Source organism: Salmo trutta, chromosome 14 (genome assembly GCF_901001165.1).
Source record: "Salmo trutta chromosome 14, fSalTru1.1, whole genome shotgun sequence".
In the NCBI taxonomy this organism is placed as follows: domain Eukaryota; kingdom Metazoa; phylum Chordata; class Actinopteri; order Salmoniformes; family Salmonidae; genus Salmo; species Salmo trutta.
Window position 1 is genome coordinate 64,179,844 of NC_042970.1, and position 17,986 is coordinate 64,197,829.

The window sequence follows — 17,986 nt, forward strand, 5'->3', positions numbered from 1 at the left end:
ACAAGCTGCCACTCCCATTGTGGGTGCCATGCCGCAAAGTAGCTGAGGCTGTGCATCTTCATAAGCACCATAAACAGATGCACCTTATCGTCGCTGTCTGATGAAAACATCTCCAGAACAGAAACTTTTCAGGAAATGTATAAAATGACCATGTTTTCCCATTAACGAACATACCAATTATTCAACTTCAGAAGCTATTTGGAATAAATGTTGATGGTCCTAGAGTTCTGAATTGTTCAGAGCACATTGAGTTTACTGCTTTGCAAAAACTGAGTTACAAGGTTTTGATCAGACAGTGACATTATGCTAATAAATAAGACAGGACTGTGAACAATGCCTTTCTCAGTTGAATAAATATGCCTATTCTTCATTGATATCAAGAAACGATCAATTGCATTCAAATCGAATTTTGAACCAACTGAAACTGAAACCTTGACAGACTATTGTGTGTACATACTTATGTAGCCTAGCCTATTTGTTTGGCCTTACAGGCATCTAGTGTAGGCCTGCAGTAGTTGAAATATTAGCCATGCAGCTGGATTTTGGAAGTTCATACACAGAGTATGAGTGAGGGGGGTGAGGGATGGGGCAAGGCACTCTCGCACACAGAAAATAAAAGGAGGGGCAGTGTTTTAGCATATGACATCATCCCTATTTTAAATAAACCTCAGGCCATGTTCTTCATTGGTTCCTAGCTGGAGATATCGATTTTTTGGGGGGGGGGGCATGCTTCTCCTTTAATTTCACCCTCGCTCGACTATGTGGCAACTCAACTCATTCTTCATCTTGAGAGTGGTCTGCTTCTGTGGTCCAAAGAACGTTACTAAAGGAGGGATGCACGTCGTTTGAACAAGTCAAATGAATCTACAGCTTCATTGTGAAGCTTGACAGTAAAGGGAGCCAGCTGCACGCTTGATTGTTTGTCCTCTAAATTTGTAACGTCTGCGTCGACATATTTGGTCTGTTTTTGTCCAGCCAGCGAGGAAGTAGCCTACGACGGTCCCTGAAAGAATTTGGGGAAACTCTGCGAAGCGTGCCTCGACATTCTTACGGTGAGTGGGAATTGATACATTGTAGCACCAGCCAGCAAACGTCTTGCAAAAAAAAAAAAAAAATTCTTGACTACATTGTTGCAATTTCGGCGTATTTGATAATTTTCTGCTAATTCATGCTGGTTTCGCGTTAAACAATGGCTACTACTTTATCCAAACAAAGCTCATGAAATTACACAGATCAAACGTTCGTTGTTGAAAGCCCATGTTTTCTAACTGGATTTGATGTGATGCCTACAACGTCGGTGGAGAGTTTGGGCGGTGGTTTCCTTTCCCTAGAACAGCCTTGTCAAGGCGCATTAGGTGACTGGACACAACTATATATGTAGCCTATATGTTAATTTTAAACAATAATTTATTGACTAACCTCGGCACCAAACTTCCCCCTATTATGCCCCAGCTCCGACTCTCATTGTTCTGAGAACGAGGGCCCCAAATGGCTACTGCAAAACCCGGGGTTCATTTACCCTTCATGATTATGTCCTGAGATTTGGGCTTCGCTAAATTCAGTGGCTCGCTGGTAAACTGCGTTTTCTATCGATTGATAGCCCAATCGAAAGTGCATACTTTACTGTTCTTTTATGTATATGTATGTGTGTATATATGAATATGAGAGAGCAACATGTAGTCTAAATGTCTTTGTTGGTTACATTGCTGAATCAATATCACATTATACACACCATTAACATCCAGCTGAAAATCGAATGTGAGCAAAATTGATAGAGAAGCATATAGGCCTGCGCCTGCCCATCACAATTTCCCTACCACAAGATGTTGAGTTACTTTTTACACCAACAGCACGTCAGTGAAAACGGGAGTGTCTGTCTGGCGCATCTCCAGGTCTGGAGATGGCTGCTAGATTATACTGCTCACCAAGATTCACATCGCTGTCTGTTTTCATACTCACACCTACACATCCAGAGATATCACCCATGACAACAGACTGAGACCGGGCAGAGCTAGAGGGGGAGTTCAGAAGCATCAGATGCCTATGTCAGATCCCAGTGATACTGTCATCTGGGTTTTGGCTCCAGATACATAATCATTTTAGTCATTTAGCAGACGCTCTTATCCAGAGCGACTTACAGTAGTGAATGCATACATTTCATTTCATACATTTTTTTTTTTTTCTTTCTACTGGCCCCCCGTGGGAATCGAACCCACAACACTGGCGTTGCAAACACCATGCTCTACCAACTGAGCCACAGGGAAGGCTATAATCCGTATCGGGGCACATGCATTCCACATGCCAACGAATGCTATCCCACCTGCCCCATCTCAATGTCACTGACTGGGTGTCAACAGAAGTCTATCAAACACTGATTCTTGATCAGATTTCGAACATCCTATCGAACAGCGTCAGTCTGGTCGTGTCTGCTGTTGTCATCAATTGTTCTGTATTGGATAACAGGCCTCTTATCAGTGATCAAGTGTTATCTTTCAGTCTGAAATTGTTAATTGTGTGCAATTGTCATTTGATTTCTTAAAGGAGACATGACTGTTTTCCTTTTGTTAATGTGGTGAATGTGATCTCGTTTGGTTTTCTGGTTTTGTTGTAGGGGTGTGTGTTATATCCGTTTCAAGGTGTCACATTGACTGAGAGGTTGCGTTGCTGCAGCGGTTTGACAGTGACACCCTCTCGCCCGCCCTGAGGGGGAGTGTATGTCCTCGCTGAGCAGTGACCTCTCAGGCAACCATCTGAGTGTGAATTATCACTGCAGGGGTGTGAAACCATCTCTCTCACTGATGCCTATGGCAGCCTGGGCTCCTAACAAGTCCACAAGATCAGGGGTGTCAAACATGCAGTCCGGGAGGGGAGGGGAGGGGGGTCCAATCTGGCCTGCGGATGCTCTTATTATTATAGATTTTTAAATATACTTTAAAATGACTAAAATCAAATCAACGATCAATTATAATGGACCCACATTCAAACAGTTTCTTGAATGTGTCCAGCTCACTAGTAATCACCTCCATGTCAGGGTGCATTGTGTCCAGCTCACTAATAATCACCTCCATGTCAGGGTGCATTGTCTAGTTCACTAATAATCACCTCCATGTCAGGGTGCATTGTGTCTAGTTCACTAGTAATCATCTCCATGTCAGGGTGCATTGTGTCTAGTTCACTAATAATCACCTCCATGTCAGGGTGCATTGTGTCTAGCTCACTAATAATCACCTCCATGTCAGGGTGCATTGTGTCCAGCTCACTAATAATCACCTCCATGTCAGGGTGCATTGTGTCCAGCTCGCTAGTAATCACCTCCATGTCAGGGTGCATTGTGTCCAGCTCGCTAGTAATCACCTCCATGTCAGGGTGCATTGTGTCCAGCTCACTAATAATCACCTCCATGTCAGGGTGCATTGTGTCCAGCTCACTAGTAATCACCTCCATGTCAGGGTGCATTGTGTCCAGCTCACTAGTAATCACCTCCATGTCAGGGTGCATTGTGTCCAGCTCACTAATAATCACCTCCATGTCAGGGTGCATTGTGTCCAGCTCACTAATAATCACCTCCATGTCAGGGTGCATTGTGTCCAGCTCACTAATAATCACCTCCATGTCAGGGTGCATTGTGTCCAGCTCACTAATAATCACCTCCATGTCAGGGTGCATTGTGTCCAGCTCACTAATAATCACCTCCATGTCAGGGTGCATTGTGTCCAGCTCACTAATAATCACCTCCATGTCAGGGTGCATTGAAAATTCCAGAAACGATAGATGGAGGACAATATTTTGCTTATTTTTTTAATATAACAAATTCTGTGTGGCCTGCTGGACCTCGTTGAAGACCAAATGCGGCCCCTGGGTGAAAATGACTTTGATACCCCGGTTTAAGATAACACTTCCCCTGTACGGTCGCCACTTCTTCTGTCCTCATCCTAAACCTCTGCAGTAGTCAGTGACTAGAGTCTGGTTTCAATTATGGGCTCTTTTGGCATAGAGGAACTATATCACACTACGTCAGTAAAGGGGGAAAATTCAAGGGACTTTCCCAACAAATTACAGGGTGGACGTAACAAAACGTTGCAATTCAAAACCAAAGTTTTCAGGCAAAACCTTTGCAGTGGTTTTGCAGGAAGTTGATGCGTTGGACTAGTAACCGAAAGGTTGCAAGATCGAATCCCAGAGCTGACGAGGTAAACATCTGTCATTCTGCCCCTGAACAAGGCAGTTAACCCACTGTTCCTAGGCCGTCATTGAAAATAAGAATTTGTTCTTAACTGACTTGCCTAGTTAAAGGTTGTTTTTAAAAAAAAAAAAAACTAGCCACTAGCGAAATGCACTCCTTTAAAAATAACCTCTGATCTCCATCTTGCTAGCCAGTATTTTTTTAAAGAGGATAAAGTAGTGATAGTTTGCCTATGCCAAAAAATACCCTAGTCACTACTTTTGTCTATGGTTGGGTTGACGAGACTACCCTACGTGCAGGTTTAGGATCAGTATTATCAACCCTAAAATCATCCTTATCGCAGTAGTTATTGAAAGAGAACTGACCTTAGATCAGCCCCGTAGAACTAACGTTCTTTCTACGAGAGTCATGTAACATGATTAGCACCCAACTAGTCTTGGAATGTAAATGCACTGGTGCACTTCAAATGGTTCCTCTCCTGTAGTCTGGACTCCCTTGTTAGTCAGCATGGTGCCCTATGGGGCAGCTGCAGTTGTCTATTTTAGGTAAGACTCACAGAAATACAGGTGGTTGTCAATGCCGATCGCGTGACCAGATGTAAAACTCTTATCTGAGTTATTTCTTTGGGTGCCTTCAACAAATTCACTTAAATAATAGTCTTGGGAGTGTGGGTGTCACAAGTGTGCTGTTGACTCAAATGGCTGTCCACTTGTATGGTTGCTAATGCGCCCTTATTTGCTCTGGTTATTGTTGGGGCCATGTGAAAGCATCGAGGCAACAGCTGCTGAGATATTACGCAATGCATGTCAAGGTCACTGGGCTCAAATCCATTTTCTTTGCCCTGCGTAGTGAGCAGATGATATAATACCTAATTACACACACCCTGACGAGACTAGCTATTATCTGCCCTATCAACTGCCATAAAATCCCTCAATTTGCTGTACTACGTATGGCACACATCTGCTGTGAAATACAATTACAGTAGGTTTCATCATGCATTCTCTCACTGGTTTCTATGGCGTCTCAGTAAGTCGGCCCCAAATATAGGGAGTAGGGTGCTATTTGGGACGCAGACACGGTCTCCAGTCTGGAAGGGCTGCTGCCGGCTGTCCCGTGGGAAGCTGTGGTTGGTTGTGTTGCTGTAGCGCTTGCCACTGTGGTGGTCTGTGCCTTGGCATTCAGCTTTCTCTTTACTAGCCACGAAGCAATGGACACCCACTGCTGGCGTTGTGAAATGTGGCTCTGTGCTCTGCTGTGAGCCAAAGTGTTCAGCACATTCAGGAATCTAGTTTGGTTAGATCCTGTGTGTTCTGGTCTGACCTTAAGATGCCTGCTCAAAGAACTATTAAGTCCACTTATTTAAAATGTTTCCTATGAGGCTTCATTCAAATCTATTCGCACTGTATCCCTACCGATGGGCTTTAGCCATATCTGGTTTGTTTTAATGGGGTGCTTTGGGACAAGGTTTGATTTGTGGTTAGGCGTTGACCCCAAGGTTTGAGGTGTGTGTATGACGGCCCTTGCTGTCTGTGTGTTGTGGCTGGTTACACACATCCTGTTTTGCTCTGGTCTGCCTCTCGACCCATGAGTAACCTAGGTCTGTGTGTTCAGTAATTGAGCCATGGTGTGTGTGCCCCCAAGTGCGTGGCAGCCAGGCAGGCGTGATGGGATCAGTCCATCTGGCCTGGGCTCACCCTGGCTGCTCATAGCCCTGGTAACTGATCTGGCCCTGAGTCAGCAGCACCACAGAGCACAGCTACTTTCCAATATTGACTTTCTTCCTGATCCAAAGAGGGGAGCGGCCCTGTAGCCATCCCACTGTCAGCCTCACCCTCCCCATCCCTCCAAAGTCTGGTGTCCCTGGTCTGTCATGGCTTTATCTCAATTAGTCTTTCAGTGATTCCCTGCAACCTATCCCCTTGCCTCCTTCGCAAACCCCTCAGACCTTCTCCAATGGGGTTTGAGAAGATGTGAGGAATCAAGGATTTATGAATTTAGAGCCCTGGTGTCCCAGGCCTGGTTGTTCTCGTGGGATTTTGGCCAAAACCAAGCGTGCCAGCTGCTACCCCTGTCCCCCTGCCCTGGCTAAACTAATCCATATGCCCCTCTATGCCCCAGGACAAAGGGGCCTCAGTGGGCACAGGGGCAGACAATGGGCCCTGTCTGTTACCTTTTAATCCTCAGATTACCCACTGACAACCAGCACACACACCTCCCCTCTGCCATCTCCCACCCTGCGAGAACATTCAGCCTCATTTGCGCCTTGTCTTGACGAGACCCCCAGACCCAACCTGGCTCAGTGCTGCTTTGAACCTGGTCCAGTTTAACCAGATTGTGCTAGCCTCGAGTCTATTCCCTTCTTATTCCCCCCCCAGGCTAAATGACTAGGTTACCCCATTGTCTTATGATTTCCCTTAACACTACCTTGTTAGCCCATCCCATCTGACTCCCCCAAGGCTAATTGGCTACACTAACTATCCACTTAGCCTGTAGCGTGACTCGCCACAGTCTTATCCTCCTCATCCCATTATCGAGTGCTTTAAAGTCACTTAGCACATCTCCATGCCCCCCTATGGAATGAATTAACATTATCGTGTGGTTTAAGTACACAGTCCAGCTAATGAATTGTTTAGCATGGCTAAGCCAGTGCTTCATGTCCATCCTATATGTCAGGGACAGCAGCTCTAATCCTGGAGGGCTGCAGCGCTTGCAGGACACATACACTTCAGCCAAGCAATCAACTAACTATGGTCTTTCATTAGACCAGGATAGGGTTTGTTCATAGGAGCTGGACTTGAACTGGAGCATGCACACTCTGCAGTCCTCCATGACTAGGAGATGTCCACTACTGATCCATAGAATAGCTTAGAAGCATCTTTGTTTTCTCCGTGTATCTATGGTCTACCCAAGTTGGCAAAGGGGCCTTGTGCCCTGGTGTCTCCAACGGGGTCTGCCCCAGCCTCATCAGTCATCCAGGAAGTGGGACTGTGCAGACGCGTCATACAGGTCTTTGTCTAGAGTTAACAAGCTCTGTGGTGCGCCAACTATACCTGGGGCGGGGCTTCCAGAAGACCCCTAGTGCGGAGGACACCCAGTGAGGGGTTGGGTGATGCAGGAAAAGCGCGCTTGGTGGGGTAGAGCTCCGCTAGCCGACCTGAGCTCGACGGACCCTGACATTATACATGTGGTTAGGGCCTGTTTATTCATCAATAACTAGGGTACAGGCAGGGTTCGGATGTCACTGAATTGACCTCTAACATTTTGAAGCTGAGCCATTTTGCTTGTGCTCTGCTGTGCAGTACAGTCATATCTGACTAGGATCATAACGATGTTCCTTGCGTTTTGTCGGAGTTTACAGCTAACTGCTCTCATGTGTCTTCATTGAGCAGAGCAGCCCAAGTGGAGCCCTTTGTTATGGTTACTCACTGACTCGGAGTGCAGGGAGCTTGTGACCGATGGAGAGTAGCAGCTAAAGGGTTTACTAATGGAGGAAGTCATTTCTGATTTTGGGCTGGGCCTTAAACTTGGCAGAAACAATGGGGCCTGAATGTCTTGGGGCATGGTTAGGGTTTGGGGGGGGGCTTAAAATACATGCCCGTGCAGGGCTCCAGTAGGGGGTCCCATGTTTTGGATTGTACCCTAAGACATTTAATGCTGGCTGGCTTGGGGATCCTGTGTGTTTGTTTTTGATTAGCCATGGAGGGATCTGATGGGTCACTTTTGAGATTTGGTTTGTCATTGACATAGGTTTTATGCTTCGATTCCGTCTCCAACTGAAATGAGCACTACCTCTTCAGTGTACTGCCAGGTGAGATGCCATGGGCTACAGTTAGTTAGTAGCGATATCTTTTCAGGTCGGCATGAGCTCATATTCCCACTGAGTAATTCCATTCCACTCAGAGTCCATTGTGCCAGTGGATCTGGTTAAATGGAAGGGTAAAGGTCAGTAAGCCATCTTCTTCTATGGGAGAGTTTCTCCTGTGGCGATGCCTCATAGGAGATCAGCACCCTGCCCTCACCCTCAGGTCACTGTGAAAAGCCTGCCACCATAGGGTGTGCATGGGAAGGTAGGGGTGCATAGCTTCATTGGGAGAGCCCACAGTAGTGCGTGTGTTGTCCAACATGGCCTGTTTTTGTTACGGAGTGGCTGCGGATCTGGCTTTTTCAGGATCTTTAGTCTACAGCACTAAAAGATTCTGTGCATGTATATATTCTCGACACTTGGAGAAGAGGCTACTCAGGCGATGCATATGTAACAATTGCTTAACACTATGGGCTACTGTATGTTTAAGCTTAAACTCTATTGGACCAGTTAGGTTCGCCGCTGAAGCAGTAGGGAGAAATGAAAACCACACAACTGAATAGTTTAGGAAAAGAATGCTGGCTTGTATTTTGTAAATAAAAACACCAAAAAAATGAATCATCTTGAGTAAATATTGATATGTGAAATTTGTACAATGAGCTCAATATGAATGAATTGCATCAACTTTACAACAGACTTAGATATCGGCTATATATTCTGCCTATAGTTTACTAGGGTGCACCCAACTCTGAGGGTCTCTCAGATTTCAAAGTTGAAATGGCAATACAATAAACATGAATCCACATAAAACACAAACTAATTCACAAATATTGACATAAACCACTGAGATGGAATCAAATGTGAGTGATTGTGCTGATCAATTTAACACTAAGGCGTTTTTAAGTGTATCATGAGTACCTTCTCATATAACCATTAATAAAGTGCTTAGCTTCAATCTCTTACAGGAATAAGAAGAGAGAACTTACTCAAAATGCTTTACACTTTAACTACAGCACCAGACTCATGTGGACTGAACAATAGACTAACTATCCCGGGCAAATGAAAAGTACTAGTGCTTACACCTACATGTCATTTCTTATAAAGTAATCTAAAACATAAGTGTACCAAAATGGATATTGATACTAGGTAATAACTTTTTATAAAAGTATGAAAACTAAAATAGTTCGCCATGCATGATCACTAACGTTTGCTATTTCAATTGATCGATAACTGAGCTAGCCTAACACGGAACCCAAACCGGCTGCGCGTGTGCGCTATCGTGCATAAATGTATTTTGTCCCCCCACACCAAACGCGATCACGACACACATGTTAATATATCAAAACAAACTCTGAACCAATCATATTAATTTGGGGACAGGTCGAAAAGCATTAAACATTTATGGCAATTTAGCTTGCGCTTGCTAGCTAATTTGTCCTATTTAGCTAGCTTGCTGTTGCTAGCTAATTTGTCCTGGGATATAAACATTGAGTTGTTATTTTACCTGAAATGCACAAGGTCCTCTACTCCACCAATTAATCCACGGTCAACTGAATCGTTTTTAGTCATCTCTCCTCCTTCCAGGCTTTTTCTTCTCTTGACTTTATATTGCGATTGGCAACTTTCATAAATTACGTGCATTACCGCCACCAACCTATTTCGTCTTTCACTCACGTGGGTATAACCAATGAGGAGATGGCATGTGGGTACCTGCTTCTATAAACCAATAAGGAGATGGGCGAGGCAGGACTTGCAGCGCAACCTGCATCAGAAATAGAACTGACTTCTATTTTAGCCCTTGGCAAAGCAGATGCTCGTTGGCGCAATTATTAAATAATATAGATTTCAAAATGTATTTCGCGACGCGAGCGGTGTAGTCAGCCTATGAATGTTAACGGCTTGTGCGTGTTCAGTATGAACACGCACAAAATGCTGTCAATAGCTTAACTAGCCTAATCGCTAGCAGCTCGTTTTCCTTATGAAAACTCACCAAATCCTGGTGTCAATCTTTCCCTCAATCCCTTCATAGCACATTTGTATAGATAAGTGAGTGTTAATACCCAGTTCTCTCTTTAGTTCAGTTTTATTGAAATTGTAACTTTTGTTTTTCTTCCATGGAATGGCTGTAGCTCTTCACGTTCCGGTCTAGCTTTTTTATTTTTTATTTTATTTTATTTTTATTTTTATTTTTTTGTGTATGTTGGCGCCAACTGGTGTATTAACGTGTGGTTAGGAGAGGGACTAAGATAATATTGAGTTTTGATTGGCTCAAATTAACTGCTCGTCATGCAGCTTCTGACAGCTGATTTGTAATAGCTGTCAACTTAAACATATCAATAGCAATATAGTATAATATGATTGGTTACTGGAATTTCACTAGTAACGTTAAGTATTATTCAACATTAGTTGGCCTGCGTTAGTCATTGGGCAAATGGTCATGGTGCTCGTTTAATAAAGTTGGATCAATGTCTGCAAGATCATTAATCAGTGTTCACCATAGCCAAATATAATGGCATAGTAGTTTAAAATTACTGTCAACAGCGCGTGCCACTAAGCAAAATACGCAGGTAGGCTATGCAACAGTTTAACACCATCTGCTCTAAAATTAGTTAGCACCATCATTCTAAACAACACTGTAGGCTACTTCTAAACAACACTGTATAACTGAAGAAAATCTGAATGCATATCCCCATTAAACTGATTGAGATCAAATGGTTACTATATAGAATCATTCTGCATGGATGTTTCACAGGTAAAACTTTAAGAATTATGTTGAATGCGTGATGTTTTTGTTTGACAGTAGTATTATGCTATTATATTTGGTTCGGTTATGTAGAAAACTGTGATCTTGCAGACACTGATTCAGCTTTGATCTAACTTTATTAAACGAGCACCATTCCACTGAGTAGCCTGTTCTCTGCACCTAAAGAGAATATACACGTATGCAGAAGCTCTGGATCTTTGAGAGCAGCAGACTAAAGATCCTGAAAAAGTCGGCTCGGCAACCATCGCCTTTTTTGTTATTATCAGATGCCAGCAGGGACTGTGAAAGAATGCAAGTGCTTCTCTCTCCCTCCCTCACCGTGTCCCAGAAATTCTTTGGAGTAGAGCTGTGTTTTGTGTGTGTGGTTTCCTGCCTCTTTTGCAGTGTGTGGAAGAAGGCGGCAGTGGTGGTTAGTGTGTTGGGATGGGAACAACCCGCCCCCCCAGTTGGGTCTGCCGAGGACATCGCTCGCTCACACGCTTTGGCTCTTACGACCCCCTACCCTTCTTATACCCTGCCTACTAGCCTATATAGAGCCCACTGCAGCCTCCATATAGGATCTTATCATCTCATGCTGCACTTGGCACAAGTGTGCCCAAGGTAATTTAGGCCTATTAACTTCTATGGGCTAGGTGGGACACAGCCAGTGAAATATCAGGGCGCCAAATACAAAATGTCATAAATCAACTTTCTCAAACATACGACTATTTTACACCATTTTAAAGATGCACTTCTCCTTGATGTAACCACATTGTCCGATTTCCAAAAGGCTTTACAGCGAAAGCAAAACATTAGATTATGTTAGGAGAGTACGTAGACAAAAATAATCACACAGCCATTTTCCAAGCAAGGACATGTGTCAATAAAACCCAAAACACAGCGAAATGAAGCACTAACCTTTGACGATCTTCATCAGATGACACTCCTAGGACATTATGTTACACAATACATGTATGTTTTGGATAAAGTTCATATTTATATCCAAAAACAGCATTTTACATTGGCGCGTGATATTCAGAAAATATTTTGCCTCCAATGCTGCCGGTGAATCAGCACAACAATTTACAAAATTACTCATCATAAACGTTGATAAAATATTAAACTGTTATTCACAGAATTATGGATGAACATCTCCTTTATGCAACCGCTGTGACAGATTTCAAAAAAGCTTCACGGGGAAAGCACACTTTGCAATAATCTGAGTACTGCGCTCAGAAAAATACACCAGGCAATACAGATACCCGCCATTTTGGAGTCATCTAAAATCATAAATAGCATAAGAAATATTCACTTACCTTTGATCTACATAACTCCTTGTTTGCGCGTTCAGTAAGCTACTCCAAATGTAGGAAGCGCGCCGAAAATTTACATTTTAGTCATTTGGCAGACGCTCTTATCCAGAACGACTTACAGTAGTGAATGCATAAATTTTTTTCCGTACTGGTAATTTCACAACAAAAAGTTATTTACGTTCGATGAAACATGTCAAACGTTGTAAAACATCAATCTTTAGGGCCTTTTTAACGTAAAACCTTCAGTAATATTCCAACCGGACGATTCCAATGTCTTGAAAAACGTTATGGAACACAGCTACCACCTCACGTGAATGCGTGTAATTGTGGCCTGTCATTCTCTGTCATCAGACTCCAGGAGGTCTTGTTCGCTCTCTGTTGACTGCAAATGCCTGAAACGCGTTCTAAAGACTGACATCTAGTGGAAGCCTTAGGAAGTGCAAATTGAACCCTAAGTCACTTTCGATACTGTTAACCATGAGATTCTCATCACAAAATTGTCCAAGTTCAACTTTTCCCCCGATGCCTTGAGATGGATGAAATCATACCTTGAAGGCAGAACTCAGTGTGTCAGTGAGCTATGAGCTGTCGCCCACTCTTAGCTATGATGTGGGCGTGCCCCAAGGGTCAATACTGGGGCCCCTCTTGTTCAGCCTGTACATTAATGATCTGCCTTCCGTCTGCACTGGGTCTGAAGTTCAAATGTATGCAGATGATGCAGTGATATATGTGCATGCAAAGAGCAAACAACAAGCTGCACAAGAACTCACTACTGTAATGGTCCAGGTTACAAAGTGACTCGTGTTTGCATCTCAGTGTGAAAAAAACTGTTTGCATGTTCTTCACAAAGAGGGCAACAGATGCTACTGAGCCAGATGTCTCTGTCAGGGGAGAAGCTCCAGGTGGTATCTGATTTTAAGTACCTTGGAATCATACTTGATTCCAACCTCTCTTTTAAAAAGCATGTGAAAAAGGTAATTCAAATAACCAAATTCAACCTAGCTAATTTCCGATTTATACGAAATTGTTTGACCACAGAGGTAGCAAGACTGTACTTCAAATCGATGATACTCCCCCACTTAACATACTGCTTGACTAGTTGGACCCAAGCTTGCTATACAACATTAAAACCTATTCAGTCTGTCTACAAACAGGCTCTCAAAGTGCTCGATAGGAAGCCCAATAGCCATCATCACTGTTACATCCTCAGAAAGCATGAGCTCCTGAGTTGGGAAAATCTGGTGCAATACACCGACGCATGTCTTGTATTCAAGATCCTAAATGGCCTAGCTCCCCCTCCACTCAGTATTTTTGTTAAACAGAAAATCCAAACATATGGCAGCAGATCCACAAGGTCTGCCATGAGAGGTGACTGTATAGTTCCCTTAAGGAAAAGCACCTTTAGTAAATCCGCTTTCTCTGTGAGAGCGTCCCATGTCTGGAATACACTGCCATCAGACACACAACTGCACCACCAAAAAGAGGGCTTGCAAACCTGAGAACACCATCCCGACTGAAGCATGGGGGTGGCAGCATCATGTTGTCGGAGTGCTTTGTTGTCGGAGTGCTTTGCTGCAGGAGGGACTGGTGCACTTCAAAAAATAGGTGGCATCATGAGGAAAGAAAATTGTGGATATATTGAAGCAACATCTCAAGACATCAGTCAGGAAGTTAAAGCTTGGTCGCAAATGGGTCTTCCAAATGGACAATGACCCCAAGCATACTTCCAAAGTTGTGGCAGAATGACTTAAGACAAAGTCAAGGTATTGGAGTGGCCATCACAAAGCCCTGACCTCAATCCCATAGAAAATTTGTGGGCAGAACTGAAAAAGTGTGTGCGAGCAAGGTCTACAAACCTGACTCAGTTACACCAGCTCTGTCAGGAGGAATGGGCCAATATTCACCCAACTTATTATGGGAAGGATGCGGAAGGCTACCCAAAACATTTGACCCAAGTTAAACAATTTAAAGGCAATGCTACCAAATACTAATTGAGTGTATGTAAACTTCTGACCCACTGGGAATGTGATGAAAGAAATAAAAGCTGAAATCATTCTCTCTACTATTATTCTGACATTTCACATTCTTAAAATAAAGTGGTGATCCTAACTGACCTAAGACGGGGAATTTTTACTAGTATTAAATGTCAGGAATTGTGAGAAACTGAGTTTAAATGTATTTGGCTAAGGTGTATGTAAACTTCCCACTTCAACTGTGTATATATAACACAGATGCTTACACCCATCCGCCTCCACAACCAAAGCCTCCCTGAAGGTAACATTGCTCACTGTTGCTCCTAGTGGCCGGTTTCCGCGTCATCTCCTGACGTCCTCAGACATGGCTGGACGTCGAATACCGACTTGCATCACTAGTGACCTGCCTGGTTTGCCTTTGTTGATTTGCTGTATTTTCAAAATTTGAGAGCAGGGACTCCCATGTCTGACAACAGTATCTTTCATTTAGTTGAGAAGGACTGAGACAGCCATGCAACTGGGTTGAGAACAGAGCTGGGCTCATATGCTCAGCAGAGCCTCTCCTGTCGTTATGCCGTGAGTAATGACTTACTTGTGTTGGTGGATTTCATCAGGAGATTGGATCTCTCTGCGTGCCGTGTTTTCTGAGTGTTCTGTGGTGATGCAGCAGAATTCTGCAACACTGCCTTATATGGGCAGACGAAGCAACAGTCTTACGCTCTCTCCACACCCCACAGACTTCACCCCATCCTTCGCCCTTCCACCACCAATCCTAAGAGTTCATTCAACTTCCCCCTCTTACTAAATATATTGGCTCCCTCTTTGGACAGGCTGGCAGTCTAGATAGGCCAGTTCTGGCTTTCCCTGCTCAACTATTTATTTTCCCCCTCGGTGGATAGGAAGTATTTAGGAGGCTGTGTTCTCATGCTGTTGGTAGGTTAATGACTTGGGTCATTCATTAGGTACTCAATGGAAGAAAATGGACTGACAAGGGGAAGGATTACCTGAACCGGCATTTCTTATTGGTCAACTTTATTTTCCATGGCAAAATGCTTTGCTATGATTTTCCCTTATGAAGATGACTGTGTGTGTGTGTGTGTGTGTGTGTGTGTGTGTGTCTGCCTGCCTGCTTTGGTCAAAATGCGTTGTAACTTCTGGTGAACTTGGTCAGTTGTTGACTTTGACCAGGGACTGCCCCTTTCCTGTCTGCAGGGAACTGGTCCAATAATGTAGTTATATGTAGGAAACCCCCTTCCCTAATAAACCCCTCCTTCTCCAATACTCTGTTCTCCTACAAAACTCGTGTCTTTCTAAAGCCTCTCTACTCTCTCTCCCTCATTATCTACCCTCCTTTCCTGTCAGACCCCTTTACACACACACACACACACACACACACACACACACACACACACACTGAATGAAGCCTGTGTTTCCTTTGGCCAGAGCCCCAGTACTTCGGAGGCCTCCACATAGCAAGGCCTCACTCAGACAGCAGTCCATTAATGAATAACCAGAGACTGAGGCCCCTGTTGGTCGAACACCCATGGCGCTATACAGCTCAGTTACACCATAGTCTCTACCATCCAGGCCCAGTTTAGTCTAGCTAGCAGACGCTGTGTTAAATGCTCAATTGGGTTGTCTCTGTCAGGCAGAGGGGCAGTCAGGGAAGGTTGGTCACAGACACAGGGTTTTCTTTGGCAGTGTAGTCTAAAATGGAGGTCTATTGTCCAGTCTTGTAGTCAAAGATGATGCAAGTACTCTGTACAGCACAGTGGAATCAGAAGAAGGCACAATCTGGTAGACCGTCCCCTGTGCTCTCTCTCTCACAGTTTATATACTGAACAAAAATATAAATGCAACCATTTCAAAGAGTTGACTGAGTCACAGTTCATATAAGGAAGTCATTCAATTTAAATGAATAAATTGGGCCCTAATCTATGGATTTCACAGGACTGGGAATACAGATATGCATCTGTTGGTCTCAGATAAAGTAGTAGCGTGAATCAGAAAACCAGTCGGTATCTGGTGTCACCACCATTTGCCTCATGCAGTGCAACACCTCTCCTTCACCTAGTTGATCAGGCTGTTGATTGTGGCCTGTGGAATGTTGTCCCACTCCTCTTCAATGGCTGTGCCAAGTTGCTGGATATCGGCGGGAACTGGAACACACTGTTGATCCAAAGCATCCCAAACAAAACTCTGGTAACACCTGTGGTGGACATTCCTGCATTTATGAACATTTGAACATCTTGGCATGTGCTGTTATAATCTCCACCCGGCACAGCCAGAAGAGGACGGGCCACCCCTCATAGCCTGGTTCCTCTAGGTTTCTTCCTAGGTTTTGGCCTTTTCTAGGGAGTTTTTCCTAGCCACCGTGCTTCCACACCTGCATTGCTTGCTGTTTGGGGTTTTAGGCTGGGTTTCTGTACAGCACTTTGAGATATCAGCTGATGTAAGAAGGGCTATATAAATAAATTTGATTTGAACATGCCAATTGCACACTCCCTAAAAACTGGAGACATCTGTGACGTTGTGAAACACAACTGCACATTTTCGGGGCGTTTTATCACCCCCAGCACAAGGTGCACCTGTGTAATGATCATGCTGTTTAATCAGCTTCTTTTATATGCCACACCTGTTAGGTGGATGGATTATCTTGGCAAAGGAGAAATGCACACTAACAGGGATGTAAACAAATTTGTGCCCAGAATTTTAGAGAAATAAGCCTCTTGTGCATATGGAAAATGTCGGTTCTTTTATTTCAGCTCATGAAACATGGGACCAACTCTTCAGTGTATATATTCGTACACACCCTTCCTGTGACAGCTGTTTTATAGGCTGCTACCCTGAGGAGCCTGACAGGCCGAGCTGGAATGTGGACGGGGCGGCTCGGCTCACCGACAGACGCCCTGGGCCGCGCTCTCCCCAGGCATTCCAGCATGTGCACACGACACTGGGCCTCAACCTCAAACCTTTAGGGCAGATTTATCATTGAAACACCTCTCATATTTCCCCTCCGCACTCTCCCCGTTCACCTCCCTCTGTGAGCTAGCAGAGAGAAGAATCTATTTTTCACCTGTGGTTAAGACTGTTATGACACTAAGCTGACATCAGTAACACCCCCAACCTCCATCCCAACCCTTGCTCTTTTTCTCTTTCGTTCTCCCTGTAGTCCGACTGCATTTCCAACCCACTCTCAACACAGCTAAACCCCCCTCTGTTTGTATTAAAGGAGTATTATAAGTGACCCATTTTGCTGCGCGGCTAAAACATGGCTGGCACTGTAGGATGATTGCAGACAGCTGTAATTAAACTGCAAGGGAAAAGAGAGGGGGCGAGAGAGGGGGGGATGAGTTAGAAGATGCAACGCAGCAAAGATGAGACAGAGACAGGGGCAGCGAGTTTCTTCCGTCTAGACAGCCCACCCCAACAGGCTTACGATGGCAGCGTTTAACCACACACCCAGAGAATAACGGACAACTTGCAGAGTTTGTTTTCCTGGACACTAGTTATTATCCAGTCACTGTTGTCAGACTGCAGCCCGGGAGCAATTTCCAACCGCTTATGAATTTGCATACTTCCAACACATGGTAATTGTTGCCAGGGGCATTGAGCTAATTGTGATATTAGCTGCAGTGCTAGTTGGAAAGTAAGCATGCTGTGTCCTGAATATGTTATTAGCCCTTTTTTCTTTACTGGTATTTGTTATGCAAATGAATGGAGGGGAGCACAATGGCTCATTATTTCATAAAAATGCACGCTGCCTTTTCATATCTATCAACCGTGCAATTTATTCTAGCGGTTTTTTTGGTGGGCGTTCCCCTTTTTTAATCATTCCAATTGCAAATCTATGCTAAGACTTGGCCAGGGATATGGAAAGCAGCTCTGAAATTCCCAGAGAATTTGGCATGAGGACATTTTAGGTGATGAGTGGTTTTAAGAAAGATACCGTGCAATAGTTTCAAATAGGAC

General features: G+C 44.1%; 1 protein-coding gene across 1 annotated transcript in view; it reads left to right on the forward strand.

Annotated features, from left to right (window-relative positions):
- Window positions 1-719: 719 nt before the first annotated feature.
- LOC115208599 (mucin-12) overlaps window positions 720-17,986 on the forward strand; it is a 45,169-nt gene continuing 27,902 nt past the window's right edge. The window contains exon 1 of the mRNA XM_029776782.1: window positions 720-1,052. The gene's annotated coding sequence lies outside the window, so the exon portion shown is untranslated. The remainder of the gene's footprint in view (window positions 1,053-17,986) is intronic.